Source organism: Notechis scutatus, chromosome 3 (genome assembly GCF_049901735.1).
Source record: "Notechis scutatus isolate UNSWTSFEM ecotype Mainland chromosome 3, rNotScu1.2, whole genome shotgun sequence".
Classification (NCBI taxonomy): Eukaryota; Metazoa; Chordata; class Lepidosauria; order Squamata; family Elapidae; genus Notechis; species Notechis scutatus.
In genome coordinates, this window is record NC_142011.1 from 41015557 (window position 1) to 41038417 (window position 22861).

Below are 22861 nucleotides of genomic sequence, written 5' to 3' on the forward strand. Positions count from 1 at the left end.
ACTCATTCTTTGCATCGGTCTTCACACAAAAACTAACACGGGCAGCATCCTGCCCACACACTTTTATCTTTCTTGGTGACTTCAATCTACCTCATATTAACTGGACCCTTAACGAATGTACAACTGAACCCACACATGCAACCTTCTACAATGCAGTAACAAATCTGGGACTAGAACAACTACTAACCAACAACACTAGACTTAACAACTGCCTCGATCTCATCTTCTGCAATAGTTTGAATTCAATTTACAGAATACAAATTAAATAACACTTTTCCAACAGTGACCACAACATGATTGACTTTTGTCTCAACATAGGTCCACACAAAAATCATCACAATGACAGAATCCCCAATTATAACTTCAAAAAAGGCAACTATGATTTTATAAACAATAATCTCTCATCCCTTGATTGGCAATTTCTATTCTCTGGATGCAATACTGTAGACCATTACAACATATTTTTACTTGAAGTCAAAAGAGTCATCAAACTATATGTACCATTAACAACTCCCCAAACCAGAAAAAACAAATTACCCATAACAATAAGGAAGCTTCAAAACAAAAAGAAATCACTTTGGCGGAAAAACAAATCTGGTCGTTGCCAATTTCAAAAGCCGATACAAAAATTTATGCCACCAGATAAAAACTGAATGCACCAATTATCACATTAAACAAGAAGAAAAACTTCTACGCACCAATTCCACCCGCACTTTCTACAATTTCGTAAACAACAAACTAAAAGACTCAAGGTCCCTGAAAGGACCTAATGGTAAAGACTGCAATGATGACACCATTAAAGCCAACCTCTTTAACACATTCTTTGGCTCAGTATTTGTAAACAGCAATGGATCATGCCCAGTTGAACCACAGACAACTACAATGATCTAATACATATCGATTTTACAGAAGACAATGTTGAAAAAGCACTACGCAATATAAAACCATCTCTATCTATTGGACTGGACGGAATATGTGCCTACTTCTTAAAAAAGCTATCCACTGCCACAGCCGAACCTCTAAGCATAATCTTTAAAAAATCTTTCAGGACCAGCTCCTTGCCAAAACTATGGTCACAAGGTTATCCCCATCTTCAAAAAGGGAGACCCCAGCCAAGTTGAAAATTACAGACCAATCTCTTTATGCTGCATCACCTGTAAAATCATGGAATCAATTATTAACAAATCCATCATCCTCCACTTTGAGACAAACAACCTACTCTCTAATAAACAATTTGGTTTCACAAAAAAAACTATCCTGTAATCTGCAACTCTTACACTGCAAAAACATATGGACTACAAAACTCGATCAGGGCAAAGCAATAGACACAATCTACATAGACTTCTGTAAAGCCTTTGATTCAGTGGTACATGACAAACTACTCCTAAAACTAAAATCTTATGGTATTTCTGGACACCTGCATAACTGGATAGAAGCATTCCTGTCAAACAGACAACAAATGGTCAAAATTGGGAGCGTCCTATCAAATTCTGCATCTGTCAACATTGGTGTCCCCTAAGGCAGTGTTTTAGGACCACCTCTTTTCATACTCTACATAAATAACCACTGTGATCATATCAAGAGCAAGTGCATTCTCTTCGCTGATGATGTAAAGCTGTTCAATACCACAGACAATACTGCTACCCTTCAAAAAGACCTTGACTATGTATCAGAATGGTCAAACAAATGGCAACTTCAAATCTCAACAAATAAATGCTCTGTCCTACATATTGGCAAAAAAAAATATCAGAAAATAAAATACAAGCTGAATAGTCAAGACCTTGTTGATGATCCAAACTCTGTCAAGGATCTTGGAGTACTCATTTCTAATGACCTAAGTGCCAGAGTCCACTGTAACTACACAGCCAAAAATGCGTTAAGAGTCATTTACCTAATCTTACATAGCTTTTTCTCTGGTAATATTACACTATTAACTAGAGCATACAAAACATTTGCTAGACCAATACTCGAATACAGCTCATCAGTCTGGTACCCACATTACGTATCTTATATTAACACAGTTGAGAAAGTCCAGAAATATTTCACAAGAAGAGTTCTCCACTCCTCTACTTGTTGCAGAATACCTTATGCTACCAGACTTGAAATTCTAGGCCTAGAAAACCTAGAACTAAGCCCCCTTCAGTCCGATCTAAGTATAGTATATAAAATCATACATTGCAATGTCCTACCTGTCAATGAATACTTCCGCTTCAACCATAACAACACAAGAGCAAACAATAAATACAAACTCAAGGGTAACCGCACCAAACTTGATTGCAGGAAATACGACTTCAGCAACAGAGTGGTCAATGTCTGGAATACTCTACCTGACTCTGTGGTTTCTTCCCCAAGACCTTAGACTGTCTACTATTGACCTCATCCCTTTCCTAAGAGGTCTGTAGGAGGCGTGCATAAGCACACCAATGTGCCTACCGTCCCTGTCCTATTGTTTCTTTTATTTTTTTTATTTTTCATAATTCATAACTATGTTTTTACTTATACCTATTATCTTGTAAGCAATTGACAAAAATAAATAAATACAAATAAATAAATAAATAAATAAAAAGAAAGTATAGCTCAACCCACCAAAAACATAACTGTAAAAGACAGACCAGAAATAAAAGTTAAATTAAGCCAAAAAATAAAATAAAATAGTAAGAGCACCTGTCTGATCTTGATGAACACAAAACATCAGAACCTGATGGATTACACCCCAGAGTTTTAAAGGAGCTGGCAGAAGTCATCTCAGAACCACTGCACCATATCTTTCAAAAATCGTGGAGCCCTGGGGAAATACCAGAGGACTGGAAAAGAGCTGATGTGGTTCCTATTTTCAAAAAAGGAAAAAACCAGACCCAGGTAACTACAGACCAATCAGCCTAACATCAATACCTGGGAAGACACTGGAAAAGATAATTAAAAAAAAACAGATCTGCCCATATCTAGAAACAAGTAAAGTAATAACTAGTAGTCAGCATGGATTTGTTAAAAACAGATCATGCCAAACCTTACAAAAGTAAGGTACAGCACCAGGAATGAAGTATAAGAAGTATTATTCTGAAATCACTTGTTTTTGTAAGAAATCACAGAAAAACTAGCATCATTACTAAGGAAGCTCATAGTTAGTTAATGGCATTTTAAAAATATTAGCAGTACCAAAGGCACTCAGACTTATATACTGGTTCACAGCCTTTACAGCTCTCTCTAAGCAGTTTATAGAGTCAGCATATTTCCTACAACAATCTGAGTCCTCAATTTACTGACATCAGAAGGATGGAAGGCTGAGTCAATCTTGAGCTGGTGAGACTCAAACTGCCGAACTGTTGGCAGCTGGCGGTCAGCAGAAGTAGCCTGCAATACTGCATTCTAACCACTGCACCCTCACAGCTCTATTAGTTACCAAACTTAGTTACTGGTTTCTTTAACCAGAAATAGAAAATGTCATTACAGAGCAATTTGTTTGTACCTGTTTCTTCTGTTATAATGTTGCATTGTTTAGTATGATGCTTTAGCAAGAGAAATGGTCTGGCAATCCCTTCTGCACAGCCATTCATTTAGCACAAAATGCAAAATGGCAGAGCACATGTATTATGGGTGCATCCAATAGATGCAGTATTTTCAGGTAAAAGATGCCAGATTATAAGACTAATTTGGATGTTAGTAGTGAATGAATACAAAAAAAAATATTTCTTATCTTATTGGTATAACATAAAAGAATGTATGAAGTTGTCTTTGAAGACAAGTGTTCTTCAGAACAGTTCCTTATGAAGAAGTAGCAAGAAAATACAAAAAACTATATTGATAGTGAAGTTCCCAGATGAATTGAAGAGCTGAAGATAAAGTCATATTTGATATTGTTGATATCAGATTTCACCTCATCTTGAGGTGTGGAAGAATTGATTTGCAGACCTTGAAGATGATGGAGAGACAACATCAAAGACACACTATAACAACTAAATTAACAGTGGTTGAGGCTGCCATAACACTAAGAGTTAGAACTTTGTATCTCCCTCGACACCTGAAGTTTTAAAAGAGGAAGTAAAGAAGAAAAAAAGCAGCAACACCTGAATCCCAGGCTAGTCAATAAACATTCGGCTAAAATTGCAACTTCTTTTAGGGTCCCCAGCCAAGACTGCCTGAAGACAAATATTTTTAATTCCTAATTCCCGAGTGTCACCTCTCAGTGTTACTGAAAAGGACAGTGACTTAGTTTTAGAAGTCACCAGCTAGTTTTCATGCCCTTAAATCAGGGCTGGGATTTTACCAGTTTGCACCTATTCTCTAGAACCGGTTGTTAATATTCTAAGCAGTTCAAAGAACTGGTTGTTAGAAGAAATTAGTAGCCTAATCCTGTAAGGAAGGCAGGAAGGACACATTCTGGTGTTGCTTACAGAAACTGTCTCTCCGTTAACCCTTATTACATTCTTGGCAGGACTAGACTTCCTGTCTCTGGAACTTCTCTGGAGTTTTTTCCCCCTCCTTTGCTGGTACTTTGCTTGTGTGGAGTGACCATTCAAAGTTACACTGATAAAAGTGACTTATGACCATTTTTCACATTTACAACTGTTGCAGCATCCCCTCAGTCATGAGAGGCCAGATGCGTTCCTCAATGTGAGTGATGTTGAATTGGCCACACCTAGCCAGTCATATGACCACCAAGCCATGTCCACCCAGTTACATGACCGCCAATCCATGCCCACCAACTAAGCCATGCCCACAGAACCGGTTGTTAAAAATTTGAATCTCACCCCTGCCAAGAAGATAGGCTCAAGATCCAGGTGGATCTTGACAGACCAAAACACTGGGATATGTTTAACAAAATGAAATTCAATGTACAGAAAAGTAAAGTCCTACACTTAGGCAAGAAAAACCAAAAGTACACATATAGACTTGGTGAAACCAGGCTTAATAGCAGTAACTGTGAGAGGGATCTTGGAGTCTTAGTAGACAACCAGCTAAATATGAGCCAGTAGTGTGCAGCAGCAGCCAAAAAAGTTAATGCAATCCTAAATTACATTAACAGAGGGATACAATCAAGATCAAGTGAGGTACTAACACCACTCTATAAAGCCTAAGTAACATCACACCTAGAGTACTACATCCAGTTTTGGTCACTGCACTATAAAAAGGATTTTGAGACTCTAGAAAAAGTGCAGAGAAGAGCAACCATGATGATTAGTGGACTGGATATTAAAACATATGAAGAATGGTTACAGGAACTGGGCGTGGCTAGTCTAGTGAAGAGAAGGACCAGGTGAGACATGATAGCAGTCTTCCAATATTTCAGGGGCTGCCACAGAGAGGAAGGGGTCAAGCTACACTGCTCAAAAAAATAAAGGGAACACAAAAATAAGACATCCTAGATCTGAATGAATGAAATATTCTTATTAAATACTTCATTCATTACGTAGATGAATGTGCTGACAACACAATCACACAAAAATTATTAATGGAAATCAAATTTAGCAACCCATGGAAGTCTAGATTTGGAGTTACACTCAAAATTAAAGTGGAAAACAACACTACAGGCTGATCCAACTTTGATGTAATGTCCTTAAAACAAGTCAAAATGATGCTCAGTAGTGTGTGTGGCCTCCACGTGCCTGTATGACCTCCCTCCTGAGGGATCTCCTCCCACACCTGGACTAAAGCATCCCCCAACTCCTGGACAGTCTGTGGTGCAATGTGGCGTTGGTGGACGGAGCGAGACATGATGTCCCAGATGTGCTCAATTGGATTCAGGTCTGGGGAACGAGCGGGCCAGTCCATAGCGTCAATGCCTTTGTCTTGCAGGAACTGCTGACACACTCTAGCCACATGAGGTCTAGCATTGTATTGCATTAGGAGGAACCCAGGGCCAACCGCGCCAGCATATGGTCTCACAAGGGGTCTGAGGATCTCATCTCGGTACCTAATGGTAGTCAGGCTACCTCTGGCGAGCACATGGAGGGCTGTGCGGCCCCCTAAAGAAATGCAACTCCACACCATTACTGACCCACTGCCAAACCTGTTATTCTGGAGGATGTTGCAGGAAGCAGAACGTTCTCGATGGTGTCTCCAGACCCTGTCATGTCTGTCACATGTGCTCAGTGTGAACCTGCTTTCATCTGTGAAGAGCACAGGGCGCCAGTGGCGAATTTGCCAATCTTTGGTGTTTCTCTGGCAAATGCCAAACGTCCTGTACGGTGTTGGGCTGTAAGCCCAACCCCCACTTGTGGACGTCAGGCCCTCATATCACCCTCATGGAGTCTGTTTCTGACTGTTTGAGCAGCCACATGCACATTTGTGGCCCGCTGGAAGTCATTTTGCAGGGCTCTGGTGGTGCTCCTCCTGTCCCTCCTTGCACAAAGGCAGAGGTAGCGGTCCTGATGCTGGGTTGTTGCCCTCCTATGCCCTCCTCCATGTCTCCTGATGTACTGGCCTGTCTCCTGGCATCGCCTCCATGCTCTGGACACTATGCTGACAGACACAGCAAACCTTCTTGCCACAACTCACATTGATGTGCCATCCTGGATAAGCTGCACTACCTGAACCACTTGTGTGGGTTGTAGACTCCGTCTCATGCTACCATTAGAGTGAAAGCACCACCAGCATTCAAAAGTGACCAAACCATCAGCCAGAAAGCATAGGAACTGAGAAGTGGTCTGTGGTCACCACCTGCAGAACCACTCCTTTATTGGGGATGTCTTGCTAACTGCCTATGCTTTCCACCTGTTGTCTATTCCATTTGCACAACAGCATGTGAAATTGATTGTCAATCAGTATTACTACCTAAGTGGACAGTTTGATTTCACAGAAGTGTGATTGACTTGGAGTTATATTGTGTTGTTTAAGTGTTCCCTTTATTTTTTTGAGCAGTGTATTTTCTAAAGCACCCGAAGGCCAGTCAAGAAATAATAGATGGAAACTGAAGGAGAAATTTAACCTGGAAATAAGGAGAAAGTTTCTGACAGTGAGAACAATCAACCAATGGAACAGCGTGCCCTCGGAAATTGTGGGAGTGCCATCACTTGAGACTTTCAAGACGAGATTGGACTCCCCATCTGTCAAAAATGGTGTAGAGTTTCCTGCTTGGGCAGGAGGTTGGATTAGATACAAGATACCTTCCAACTCTGATTATCTGTTATTTGTTTAACTGATTAAAGGACTGAAATCAGAAATACATAAAATTTTTAAATATTTATAAATACAGTATATCAATTGGAGTACAAAAATGGAGAAGTTAAATATTTATTTATAGTGTTTTAGTGGAGCTTTTGGTACTCAGAGATTCAAACTGTTAAAATAATTCATTGTACTTTGTTTCATAGGTTAATGTCTTACCAACAAAGCATCAAGCATTTGGCAACTCCTTTGTCCTTGTCCACTTACTGATATTGAATTTCAGTATCAATATGTATTTTTCCTTTTCCTTCTCCCTTTCACTTGTTAATTTTCCCCCTTCTTCTAAAAATATTACTAAATGAAAAATGAAAAACATATTTAAACATTAAAGGTGATGTATGGTGTGTGGCCTTAGTGGAAATAAGAATAGTTTCTAAGAACAGAAAGTTGTGAAATAGTTAAACAGAGTTATAATAAATAATAATAGAGTGAACTAGATTTGACTATATTTTCTTTTCTTTTACCTTCTGCCTTTAACTTTTTTTTTGTTTACTTATTCCCTTTTTACACTTTGCATAACTTTGCTTAACTCAAAAGGGAATTGTTTGGTGGGTATGTTTATATGTAAGTTTTTGGATGACTGTTTCACAAATAAGCACTTCCTTTGTGAAAATGCAGAAGCTGCTATCAAATTCTGCTTCATCTAGATATCAGTGTGGCTCTGGAATCTTTTGGCATATGTTGTTATAAAAATATATACAATAGTTTATTCAATGTGCAATGCATAACTTTTTATTTAGCTTTGCTTTCCCAGCTCCAGTATATGTTCTGCCTCTCAAACCTAAAGGAATAACTCCAACCATTATATCTTTATCATATAAGGCTTATGCTTCTCATTTGCTTCTGAAGGTGCTATCAACCACTGCAGAACACAGGCTATAAAGTTGAATTAGTGTACTTTGTAATCTGGGGGGAAAAACCTTCTAGTATCTAGACATCTGCCCTCATTCTGCCCCCATTCTAATTCAGGGTCTCTTGGAGCACATGCTCTAATATGTTGTTCCTCTGTTCATGTATATTTTGCTTGGATGCTTTTGCATCATTTTTCTTCAACTCAATTGAAAATATTTTTTCAGGAGGAAAACATTATTAAAATAGATGTAGATTACAGAGTTCTTGCACTTACTTTAGTACAGAGAAACTAAGGAAAATAGATAAGTATCTAACTTTCATTGCCCAGAGATTCTACTAGCAGCCTATACGTTCCCTTTCTTCCCATATTTTATTCAACCTGAAAAGAAAAGAGTCTTTTTCAGATTAGATACAAGGGAAGATGGGGAGACTGCAGAAGGATGGATAAACATATGAAAGAAAACAGTAACTTCAGTGTCTTCAGCTACCTTGCAGTACAAAAAAAAGAGCGGTACTTATAAAATTAGATAAAACAATGCCATCTATGGGGAGAAGGTGTCGAAGAAGTCAAAATGTCACCAACAGTTGTGTGGTCATGGCTGCCATCTTGACTTTTTTTTTTGGGGGGGGGGACCTAGTTAAACAGACACTCGTGAGAACAGAGCTCAGTGAAGAAACATTTCTGGAAATTCTAAGACAGATTTCAACTCAGTACTGATAAGAACACAACAAATCTGATTTACACACATTGCTCTCCTGCATGGTCATTCTTATACTGTCAATATAAGCTGGAAAGAAACATTTATTTTATTGTGTGAGCAATAACATTCCTAAAAAGTGGTAGTAGTAATTGTTTTCCTTGGGAGTGTTATTTAATTTTCCTGTCTTCAACTGCAATCTCAAGACATTTATTGACATTAGAAAAAAGCTCCCATTTGGTGCCCAACTGGCACATATATCCCTGGGAAGTGTTACTCAGCAATCACATCCAATGCTTGTTAGTTCCTCAGATAAGTGTTCCTGAAGGATTTGTTTTCTCTTAGCTACTTCAAATACAGATTGGTTGTTTAATGTTCATTTTAAGTAAAAAGGAAGGATATTAATCTTCTATAACAAAGCAATATTTATTTATCTGCAGTCCTTAGAGAAGCTGGCTGGTGAATTCTGGAAGTTGAAGTCCACAGATCTTCAAGTTCTCAAGGTTGAGAAACACTGCCTTATTGACCCATGTGGGGAAAATAGAATGGATTATTCTAACTTTTCCAGTAATCCCATTCTCAATTACAGTAATTAAAAAGACAGAACTGGAAATTGGATTAATTTCCAGAAGAATTTCCTGACCTACCTTCAATGATTTAGGGCTTATCTTGATTATATGAATATCCTTTTGTGCAATAAATCTTCTAATTTAAAATAGTTAAATATCTTCTTTATGTGAGTCACATTTTGAACCTTTTTCACATCTAGACACTTAACAAAGGCACCCACTAATCCAATCATTACTGTCTTACAGTATTTCATCATGCTTCACTGACCAGATAGGCAATAGCCGGGAGTTTTGTCACCAAGAGGTTGGCTTTTTAGGACATTCAGTCTCCAGATATGATACCTTCCTTTTTATTGGAGGGTTGTGTGTACAATGTGCCCTGCATTTTAGAGGGTTTTGGCATTTACCCAACATGCCAGGGGAGGATAATTTAATCCAAGATTATTCTGGGGTCTCCTACCTCCTGTTGACTAAATTTTGACATCATCGTAATCCTGCCATTGAAACAATGAAACATAAGGCTAAAAACACAGCATACACTATATGTTATAGTAAATATAAATCCCTTAAAACTGGGAGGGCGTAGCTGGCATCGTGATGATACAGCATGCGATCTTGGAGGTCTGAGATCGCTGCCGATATCTTTGCTCCTGGACGGTCCAATCGGATCTAAACCGTCCCAAAGAGATGGTGAAAGTAAAGAGCGCATCCTATCGATCCCAGGGATATCGCAAAGTCCCTGGTAGCTTACCAAGAAAAGTTCACATCAGGACTTCCGGTTTGTCGGCTTCGCGAGTGGCAGGGATTCACGAAGCTGCGCGATCCCTGCTGCGCTAGCCGCTTTTGGTGCTCCGATCCGGATGGGTCCGGAGCTAGGCTGCCCTGCAGGGGCAGCTGAAGATAGGGGGGATCCGGAGAGGGGTTTGGGGGTGTTGCAGACCCCCCCGGCCGGGCAGACCCCCTTTTCCCAAGACGGTGCAGCGGCGGTCCGTAATGGCCGCCACAAAGAAGCTGGCAGCCGGGTAAGAATGCGCAGGAGGAAGTGGAGAAAGTATTTGAAAAGAGAAAGTTTTTCTTGGTTCCCAGGACTCTAAGACATATTTAACAAAACTCCTGAAAATTATGACTTTCTGAATGATACCTTCTAGAAGAGGAAAAAAGCGGCAGTTTGGTGGTGCTGAAAGGAAAGTTTACTCTCCTTCCCGACGGAATTAATAAGTGGACATTGAGAAACCTGTTTTTTTCAGGTAAAACTAGCTTTATGGGATAAGTCGGAAGGGAGAGGACAAAAAATATATTCATCTGGTTTGATTTTGTTGGAGGAGATGCCTTAAGGATTTGAAGACAGAAATAGAACTCCAATAAGGCTTCAAAATACAGATTTGGGCTTTCTTTTTTCTTTTGTCTGATACTACCCCTGGAAGAGAAAGGGAGAATTTTGTCTTGGCTTGGATTGATTGAGGATTGTGGATTTTGGGATTGTTTTACTTTTTTTTTAAAATATCTTGGTTGGTGTAAGAAGAAAGAGGGAAAAAGAAAAGAAAAGAAAAGATCTATAATGGCCTTTTCTTTTGAGGAACTGAGGGAAGAATATGAGCAAACAAAAGCAGCCGGTAAAGATGGTATGGAAAAAGCCTTCCTATTTTTAGAAATGGCGCTGGTTAACTATCAACAAACAATACAACAGATGGAGGCAGAAGAACAACAAGAAGAAGAAGATGAAGACGCCATCTTTAATGAATTCCAAAATTTAACTAAGAAAGAAGGAAGGAAGAAAGCGAGGAAAATGAAGGACTTAAGATCTAAAAAACATTTAAGAAAGAGAAAAATAAGATGCAAAATAAATATAATGATAGTAAACAAAAGAAAAAGGGAACACAACAGAGAAGGGATGCCAGCAAGGCAGAGGCTAGAAGAAGGGGGTAGGAAGATTTGGTGGGGGAAGAAAGAAAGGGGAAAGGCAGAGAAAAGCCACAAAGTTTTGAAATTAGATGGGAAAAGAGGAAATTTTTTTAGGGACAAAGGGTAAAGTACAATTTCCTTAAAAAAGATTTTGCAAGGTACATAAGATGGTATTGTAACATCTGTATTAGAACTAGAAAATTAGAATGGCTTAAGAGTTAATAAGAAATTAAAATGTTGAAATGTTTAACAATGATTGATTTTAAAATGTAATAAAATATTAAAGGGAAAGGCAATGGGAATGTTATAAGATTTAATATTTAGATTTATTATTTAACTATGTATTTAATCATTTTGGATTTATCACTCTGTTTTTATTGTTATTAAAAGAAAAAAAATTAGTAGATAGAATGTACCAAGCAGAATCAGATTGGGTATTAGGTGTTATTTCAAATGTTAATCTAATTAATTTAGTGGGAGGATAGAAAGGCATCATACTCTGATTAGTGACTTCAGGAGAAATTCTTTTTTTTATATAAGGAATGAGATAGAGGGATAATAAAGAATGGGCAAAAGATACAAATATAATGATTTAAATTAAGATGGATTAAATAAGATAGAATTATGAAGAGTGAAATGTGTGGGGAAGTCTATATGGAAGATATAGAATGGTAAACAAAATAGGTAATGATATGTAAGATGAGCATGAATATAATTGAAGCCCATATAAAGAGAGGTACCTGGGGCCAAGTTACTTTCCTAAAAGATTTTTTATATGTTTGTTTGTTGTGAGTTTATGTTTTTGAGAGTATTAATAAAACCTTGTAGAAATACAGAATGAGAATAATGGTAATCAAGTCAGAAAGAAATAGATGAAATAATAATAGTGAAATTGAATAAGAGTAAAGAGAAGTAAAGAGAAATTGGATAAGAGGTATTTTTATGCTCATATGGAAATAGCTTAAAATAGAATTGTATAAAATAAGGTTTTATCTGACTTGTAAAATTTATAATGGAAAAAGGTTCAAATATGTAATGGTTGATGATGATTTGTTTGTCTTTGAAATTAATAAAATTTGCTTAAAAAAAAAAGTTCACATCAGATTTACTAAGAAAGCCATTAAAACACAAATATTGCAAGTGGCAAGAGAGAAAACATTGAAATACAAAGACAAGGAGATTGTGGTCTTGAAACAAGTACCCAGAAGAGTGAGAGAGATGAGAAGAGAATACCGATTCCTGACCAAAATGTTACTTGAAAAAGAGGTGAATGGCTGATTCCAGAAGGTTTAATGTTCACATGGCAAGAACAGAGATATAGAATTGACTCAATTGAGAAAGCTGAATCATTTTACACAGAATTTTTTAGAGGGAAAGAGGAAGAGGCAGAAAAAGAAATTTCACTAATTGAATTCCAAGAGGACTGCCAAATGACGACTGAAAAAGAAGAAGGTGTAGTAGGTGGAAAGGAGGAAGCCAAAGAACAACGTGAACCAAGATCTACGAGAGCTGTTAAACCTAACTACAAAATATAACCATGGAAGAGAAAAAATTGATTACAATTAATATAAATGGACTTAACTCAGCTGTTAAAAGAAGGAAAACCTTTCATAAATTAGAGAAATTAAAATTTGATATAATCTGCCTACAAGAAGTACATATTAAAAAGCAATATGAACAACTGTTGATACAACCAAAATTAGGGAAAATATTTACTTCCTTGACACAATGCAAGAAAAAAGGAGTGGTTTTATACATTAAAGATATTATCCCAGTGAAATTGATTTATACTGATGACGACGGAAGAATACAAATGGTGGAAATAATGGACAATAATATGAAAACACTCCTGATTGCAATCTATGCCCCGAATGACAATCAAGTAGAATTTTATAAAAAATTACATATGAAAATAATTGAACTGGACTATGCTAATATAGTTATGATGGGAGATTTTAATGGAATTGTAGACAATAAACTGGACTATACAGCACAGAAAACAATAAAGCAAAACAGAAATCTTTTTTTTAAAATGGTAGATGAAATAAACTTAAAAGATACATGGAGAGAAAGAAATGTTAAAACCAAACAATACACCCTCTACTCAAATAGACATTTATCATGGTCCAGAATATATATGATATGGACGTCAATGGAATTGTTAACTAATTTTCAAGAAATAAATATTGAAACAAGTACTTGGACAGATCACAATCCAATGACAATTAAATGGAAAGGACAAAGAAGAGCTAGATGGACATTAAATAATACTATTTTAAAGGAAAAAGACTTCACACAGTGGATGGAGAAAGAACTGGCTTTTTTCTTTAGAGAAAACAAAAAAAAAGATACATCAATCCAGAACGTATGGGATACAATGAAGGCATATGCCAGAGGCTTGATAATACAAGGAAAAGAAATACCATGAAAAGATTAGCCTCTAAGGCATTAGAGGATGAGTATAAAGGACTTGAAAAAGAGTTACAGAAAATGCCGCAGAAAAAGGACATTAAGTTAAAAATGGATATAACCAAACATAAAATGGGTCTAATAGAAAAAGAAGAATTAGCACAGAAAATTAGAGGTGTTAACAGAACTACTTTGAAGATGTAAATAAACCATGTAGATGGTTAGCATATAAATTGATAAAGGAGAAAGAATCAAGGAAAATATTGCAATTAATAGACGACCAAGGCCAAGTTTGCTATGATAGTAAAGAGAAGAAGGAAATCATACGAGACTATTATGGGAAACTATACACACAAAAGAATGTTGATAAGGAAAGAGTTAAACAGTATTTAGAGAATGCTAATCTACCCCAGATACCTAAAGAGATTGAAACAATGTTAGAAAGCAAAATAATGTTGATGGAGTTAACTGAAGCACTCAAGAAGCAAAATAATGGAAAGGCACCAGGCCCAGATGGAGTTCCGGCAGAATTTTACAAACCATTACAAGTTATGAATGAAGTTATGTTAAAGAAGAGGATACCTAAATCATGGTCAGAAGCTTATATTACACTTGTCCCAAAAGAGGAAGCCGATCCATTACAAATCAAGAACTATAGACCTATTTCCTTACTAAATGCAGATTATAAAATTTTTGCTTCAATATTGGCAGAAAAACTTAAAAAATACTTAAACAATTTTATCCATCCTGATCAAAATGGATTTCTTCCAAAGAGACAAATTAAAGACAATATGAGAGTAATCTTGGACACTTTGGAATACTACGAGGCACATCCTGAAAAACAAATGGCTTTGATATTTTTAGATGCACAGAAGGCATTTGATAATGTGAATTGGCGATTCATATTATTACTGCTGGAACAGATGGGCTTTGCTAAAAAATTTATTCAAGCAATAGAAGCTATATATCATAAGCAAACGGCAAAGGTAATGATAGAGGGAGAACTGACAGACTCTATCGATATAAGAAAAGGAACAAGACAAGGGTGCTCACTATCACCTCTGTTGTTTGTGTTTACCTTGGAAGTGCTAAATAGAAATATTAGAGATGAAAAGAATATAAAAGGGATGAAAATTAAAAAGGAAGAATTTAAATTGCAAGCATTTGCAGATGATCTGGTTTTCATTTTAGAAGACCTACTAGAAACAGCATTAAAATTGATAGAAAAGATAGAGACATATGGAAAGGTGGCTCACTTGAAAATAAATAAAGATAAGACAAAGATCTTGACAAAGAATATGTTATCAAGACAAAAGGAAGAACTGGCAGATCTATTGAAAATCCAGGTCATGAATAAGAACAAGTACTTGGGGACATATTTGACAGCAAGATGCAGTACACTAAAGTAGAATAATTATATCAAACTTAAGCAGCAGATAGCGTTAGATCTGGCGAAAATTTACAACTGTCATTAATAGGGAGAATATCAAGATGAATACATTACCCAGAATTTTATATTTGTTCCAAACAATTCCAATTAGGCTTGGAAAAGATTACTTTGAAGATTTAAATAAAATTGTGTTGAAATATATATGGCAAGATAAGAAAGCGAGAATAAAGTTAAAACTTTTGCAAGATGCTAGAATAAGAGGAGGATTTGGTTTGCCTAATTGGGAGTTGTACTACCAAGCTACAGATTGTTGACATTAGAAGGATTGTTGACATTAGAAGGACTGATCTGTTGGTTAGGGTGGCATGCTTTTTTATGGTATAAAGGAACTAAAACACAGGGGTACTTTAGAAGACATTATATACGGGAGTCTCTGTGGTTAAACTGGGAGGAGATTACAAGACAATGTTATTTGAAAATTCCAGTCTGGTTATCGACTATTGAAGCATTTTCTTATCCTATAATATACAAAAAGGAACAGTTAGATATGGTGAAATATTGAATGAAAAGGGTGAACTTAAATCTATGCAAAAATTAGAGGAACAAGGTATAAAGATGAATTGGTTTTCATATGCGCAAATACATTCCAGGTATGATAAAGATTCTAAAACATTCTAAAACAAATACATTCAAGGTATGATAAAGATTCTAAAAAAGTTTCTATGATAAACTGACTGACTTAGATAAAATTTTGACAGGTACTGATGAAAAGGTGATTAAAAAATTGTATGGATATTTATTAGAAATTAAACTAGAAGAAGAACAAGTTAAAGAAACTATGATTGCTTGGGGGAAGAATTTTGGATATGGGATTAATCTAGAGAAATGGCAAAAACTGTGGTCTTAAAATTATAAAATGACAATGTCAACAGCATATAAAGAAAATTTGTATAAGATGTTTTACAGGTGGCATTTCCCCCCGACAAGAATAGCAAGAATGTTCAAGAATAAAGTTGGAAATGTCATCAGACACCTGTCTCATATTACCATATGTGGTGGACATGTGCAGATGCTAAAAAATATTGGACTAAAATCCACACGTGGTTGGAAAAAATGACAAAAAAGCATATAGATTTGAAGCCAGAGATATTTTTATTGGGAATTTTACCTGAAATATATAGTAAAGACTTGAAATACCTGATTGTAAATGTCTTAACAGCGGCTAGGATTGTATTTGCTAAAAACTGGAAAAATGAGAAAACACCATTACAGGAGGAAATCATTAAGAAAATATTGGAATGTGCTGAAATGAGTAGATTGACATTTGAAATCAGAGAACAAGATGATAAACAATTGTATAAAATTTGGGATCTTTTCTATCAATGGTTAGACAACAAAGTATAGTAATGAAATATGTAGATTCTTAGAAAATAATAAATATATAAAGATGTATTCTTTTCTTATTATATCTACAAAATGATTTTAGGATAGATTTGGGATGATAATATGAACCTTTATAAAACAAATTAAGTAAAATATGATTATTTCATAAAACATGAATGAATAAAAGTATAGTCAAATGATTGATTAATAATGATATTAATGTATTTAATATTTGATTGAAAGTACGAGAGTACATACAATGTAATTGTAATTGAAGACTACGAAATGGAAGCACAAAACAATTTGTAAACCAACCGGCACACTGTATGTATATATATATGGAAGATGGCTTGATGTTTTTATGTTTTATTTGTTCATGTTTGTTTTAAAAACCAATATTTTTTTTTTTAAAAAAAAAAACCTGATGGTTTATGTACATGAAACAGGTGTTTTGAACTACCATTAAAATTGATATCCTTATTATTAGTTATGTTTTCATGGGAAAAAATATTCATTCAACATAGAGGACATTTTTCCAAAACAGGAAAAGGAATGCCAGTTAAGGTAGAAGAAAGACTTTTGCAAAGAACTAGCAAGAACTAGTAAGAATTTCCCACAAAGTTTAAAACCAGGCTTGGTTTAGAAATGATGCAGAGCCTCTTATAGTGAAGTGATAGTTAACATATACAATGTTATAAGGAGGTTTAGTGCTTTAATCAGAAGAGATGAGAAAGTTTCTCCTGAATTCCAGTTCTACACTTCTGCAATCGAAAAAGTGAAAACTTGTTATGGATGATTGGAATGAATTCAGAGGGGGTATTCAGCAGGTTCTGACCAGTTCTGGAGAACCAGTAGCGGAAATTTTGTATAGTTCAGAGAACCGGCAAATACCATCTCTGACTGGAGATTTTACAGTATCTTTCCTCTGCCATGACCACAAAGCCATGACCACAAAACCGGTAGCAAAAAAAAAAATTGAATCTCACCACTGAATGAGTTCCAGTCACCTTTTACTGAATGTGCTGTGTAAAATGTGTATATATATATGTATACGCATCCATTTCCAAGAGAACCTCTTGCAAATAATTTTTATTATTGTGCCCTTCCCCAAATATGGGAAATATCAGATCAATTGTTTTTTTTTCTTATTCTTTATCAGATCAATATGTTTATTTATTTATTTATTTGATTTCCCAATTGTTTACAAGATAATAAGTATAAGTGTATACATAGTTGTGAATACATGAAATTGGTACATATAAGAAAAATAAAAGAAGAATAAGAGAAACAATAGGACAGGGACGGTAGGCACGTTGGTGCGCTTATGCACGGCCCCTACAGACCTCTTAGGAAAGGGGTGAGGTCAATAGTAGACAGTCTAAGGTTAAAGTTTTTGGGGTTTGGGGAAACTACAGAGTCGGGTAGTGTATTCCAAACATTGACCACTCTATTGCTGAAGTCGTATTTCCTGCAATCAAGTTTGGTGCGGTTAACTTTGAGTTTGTATCTATTGTGTGCTCTTGTGTTGTTATGGTTGAAGCTGAAGTATTCATTGACAGGTAGGACATTGCAATGTATGATTTTATATACCATGCTTAAATCAGACTGAAGACGGCGTAATTCAAGGTTTTCTAGTTCTAGAATTTCAAGTCTGGTGGCATAAGGTATTCTACAACGAGTAGAGGAGTGGAGAACTCTTCTTGTGAAATATTTCTGGACTTTCTCAATTGTGCTAATATCAGATACGTAATGTGGGTTCCAGACTGATGAACTGTATTCGAGTATTGGTCTAGCAAATGTTTTGTATGCTCTGGTTAGTAGTGTGATATTACCAGAGAAAAAGCTACGTAGGATTAGGTTAACAACTCTTAATGCCTTTTTGGCTATGTAGTTGCAGTGGGCTCTAGCACTTAGATCATTAGAGGTGAGTATTCCAAGGTCCTTTACAGAGCTTGGGTCATCAACAAGATCTTGACTATTCAGCTTGTATTTTATTTTCTGATTTTTTTTTGCCAATATGTAAGACAGAGCATTTATTTGTTGAGATTTGAAGTTGCCATTTGTTTGACCATTCTGATACATAGTCAAGATCTTTTTGTAGGGTAGCAGTATTGTCTGTGGTATTGAACAGCTTTACATCATCAGCGAAAAGAACGCAATTGCTCTTAATATGATCACAGAGGTCATTTATGTAGAGTATGAAGAGAGTTGGTCCTAGAACACTGCCTTGGGGGACACCACTATTGACAGGTACAGAATTTGATAGGACGCTCCCAATTTTGACCATTTGTTGTCTGTTTGCCAGGAATGCTTCTATCCAGTTATTCAGTTGTCCAGAGATACCATAGGATTTTATTTTTAGGAGTAGTTTGTCGTGTACCACTGAATCAAAGGCTTTACAGAAGTCTATGTAGATTGCATCTATTGCTTTGCCCTGGTCGAGTTGTGTCGTCCATATGTTTTTGCAGTGTAAGAGTTGCAGATTACAGGATAGTTTTTTTCTGAAACCAAATTGTTTATTGGAGAGTAGGTTGTTTGTCTCTAAGTGGAGGATGATGGATTGGTTAATAATTGATTCCATGACTTTACAGGTGACGCAGCATAAGGAGATTGGTCTGTAATTTTCAACTAGGCTTGGGTCTCCCTTTTTGAAGATGGGGATGACTGTGGTTTGTGACCATAGGTTAGGCAAGGAGCTGGTCCTGAAAGATTTTTCAAAGATTATGCTTAGAGGTTTGGCTATGGCAGTGGATAGCTTTTTTAAGAAGTAGGCACATATTCCATCCGGTCCAATAGATAGAGATGGTTTTAGATTGCGTAGTGCTTTTTCAACATTGTCTTCTGTAAAATCGATATGTATTAGATCATTGTAGTTGTCTTTGGTTCAACTGGGCATGATCCATTGCTGTTTACAAATACTGAGCCGAAGAATGTGTTAAAGATGTTGGCTTTAATGGTGTCGTCGTTGCAGTCTTTACCATCAGGTCCTATCAAGGGTGGGATAGACCTTGAGTCTTTTAGTTTGTTGTTTACAAAATTGTAAAAAGCACGGGTGGAATTGGTGCTTAGAAGGTTTTCCTCTTGTTTAATGTGATAATTGATGCATTCGGTCTTTATCTGGTGGCATAAATTTTTGTATCGGCTTTTGAAATTGGCAACGTGACCAGATTTGTTTTTCCGCCAGAGTGATCTCTTTTTGGATTGAAGTTTCCTTATTGTTATGGGTAATCTGCTTTTTTGTTTTGTTTTGGGAGTTGTTGTTGGTACATATAGTTTGATGACTCTTTTGACTTCAAGTAAAAATATGTTGTAATGGTCTTCAACAGTATTGCATCCAGTGAATAGAGATTGCCAATCAAGGGATGAGAGATCGTTGTCTATAAGATCATAGTTGCCTTTTTGAAGTTACAATTGGGGATTACATCATTGTGGTGATTTTTGTGTGGGCGTATGTTGAGACAAAAGTCAATCATATTGTGGTCACTGCTGGAAAAGGGTTCTTTAGTTTGTATTCCGTAAATTAAATTCAAACTATTGCAGAAGATGAGATCGAGGCAGTTGTTTAGTCTAGTGTTGTTGGTTACTAGTTGTTCCAGTCCCAGATTTGTAATAGCATTGTAGAAGGTTGTGTGTATGATTTCAGTTGTACAATCATTTAGGGTCCAGTCAATATGAGGTAGATTGAAATCGCCAAGAAAGATAAAAGGGTATGGGCAGGATGCAGCCCATGTTAGTAATGTATTTAGCTTGTTTACTTGTTCGATGTCATAATCAGGTGCTCTGTAACATAGTAAGAATCGAATTGTGATATTTAAGGATAGTTCACAGATGATGGTCTCAGGAAGAGCAAGCTCCTGGGTAACTTGGATATTTTTTAGATGTAAGGACTTTTTATAGAAGATAGCAACACCACCTCCTCTACGAATTTCACAATATGTTGTTAGTTTCCACATATATAGTGTGATTATATTAGCAATTACTCATTTGAGTTTATTATTTGGTACTCAGTTGTGTGTTTACATTTGAGTGCTTTTGCCCATTCATATAAGTTATGAACATTGTTTGTTCACAGTTATTATTAATGTTACCACAGGATTTATGACTCTAAATACTTATAGTCATTGTACATTGTAAAATTTTTCATTGGAAAATAGTCTGGGAATGTTTTACTTTAAAAAAAAGCAGCCCACAAGTGTTTATTTAATTTAATTAACTAAAGTAATTCAAACAAACTTAGTTCATTCCTAGTGGCAATTCTTAAATGATATCTTGGAACTGACATACACAAAACTTGTTTAGAATTTTATTGATATCCTTATACATTTTTGTACTTTTCTTCATACTGAGTAATAAAAGCACAATAAACGAAAGGCAGCTGTGTCTAACACAGCAACAAAATGCCTTAAGTCACAACCCGAATCCTGACAAGATAATGTTGGTGGCTATGGGGATAATATTTTCCAGCAGCCTTTCATGACTTTTGGAGTTGCTTCTACGTTTTAATGAGCATTTTATTTTCTAAATGACTGTTTTCTAAAATACTCCAGGGCCTTCTTAATAGCTATGCCAACAAGGGAAATGTATGTTCATGGAGAAAAACAGTTTTTCTGGTACATCTGAATAATTTCTAGCTTTACCCAATTAATTTGATTTGAGAACAATCTTCCTTCCTTCCTTCCTTCCTTCCTTCCTTCCTTCCTTCCTTCCTTCCTTCCTTCCTTCCTTCCTTCCTTCCTTCCTTCCTTTGTTCCTTCCTTTCTAAGAAAGACGTAAAATGGAAAGCAATGCCAAATATGTTAAAACAGGGAATCTTATGGAACAAATTTGATCTGAGCTTAAATAAGGTTTCTTTTTGTCAGTAAAGAAATGAGAATGAAACAATGAACAGTTACTATTCATAGTCTAACTACTTCTTATTAGCTGTGGTTTTTCTCCTCATATTATCTATTCTATCCTAGTAAACACAGAAGGGAAGAATTGTAGAACATATAATTTTGCAATATATTGTAACATAACAGATCTTCATTCATTAATATCTCGAGAAATTCAATAGTATCTAGCATTTCCTTTAGTAATTATAAATATAAAACTCAAACGTTTTCAAAAAATGCAACAATAGCTATAGCTTTATGGATTATGTACCCAGACTTTTTTCTGTGCATAGTAACATTTAGAATCACAACAGAGGGACTAATAGCTAAATGCAAAATGAATACCTAAACTACAATGGCTCTCTTCATTGTACTGTATTTTAACACAATGGAAATACAATGAGTGAATAGCAGCATGAAAGACCTAAGGACCTTGACAACTTATCTGCTTAGCAATAAATGATGTATAGAATCTTTCACCATAGGGAAATAATGGCTAGGCTAGAAACCTCATACACCTGCAGAAGGCAAGAATACTTGCATATATTTGCCATCAGAAATAAACAGCTAAACTGAATTTTGAAGGATTTGTCAGCGAGTTTATCCCTGTCTTCAGGGTGAGATTTTATTTTTCCTTTTTTTTTTCCTGAAGAGAGACTGGCAGTTGCACACATTAATTTCTTTTTAATATGAATTTTATTTGGGTTTTCACAAAAACATAATACAAATAAAACATCTTTTTTTGAGACTAGCATGATCCCGGGTTATCACTTCTTCATACAGACACAAACTCAATTTCATATTCATCTTTGTGTTCTATTCCATATCTTATTACTATTTTAACATTTTCTCCATAATTTTTGCCCTCCCTTGGTTTTCTCAACTTTATTTTTAATTATCTGATATCTTAATTCAATTATATATCTTTTTCTAAGTTTCAATGTCTTTCCAATAATTATATTTATACTTTTGTCTGTCCTGTTTCAATTTCATATTATCTTTTCTCATTAAACAAATTTTCCCCTGTAGTTACTAATTGGAGTATGACACCTTTATATCTTTTAATTTTATCCATTCAACTCTTATTTAAATTTCAATTTATGCCTTTAAAATTATAACATTCAATATAGTACATAACTTCCAATCGAATTCTGTGCTTTTAAAGTTGTAGCAACGTTTCGGCAGAATCTCATCTGCCATCATCAGGCTTCTGTATTGTGTTCGTCTGTGAGTCAGACTTTTGGATGGTCAAAAAGTCTGATTCACAGACAAACACAATACAGAAGCCTGATGATGGCAGAAGAGATTCTGCCGAAACGTTGCTACAACTTTAAAAGCACAACTATAATGACGTGGGAAAATACCCGACATATATATATATTTGTAGATTTTCACGGGTACAGGTATGTAGGTCTAGGTCTGTTTGGGTCTTCTCCTGTGTAAGATTAAGAGTATCTTGGCGATGTTTCGGCAAGGTCCCAGTCGCCATCCTCAGGCTGGTGCTTTCGGCTTCGTGCCAGTGCAAGCATATATATATGTGTGTGTATGTGTGTGTGTGTGTGTGTGTGTGTGTGTGTGTGTTTTCTTAAGTCTTCGCAGGTATTTATATGTATGGTATTCAGC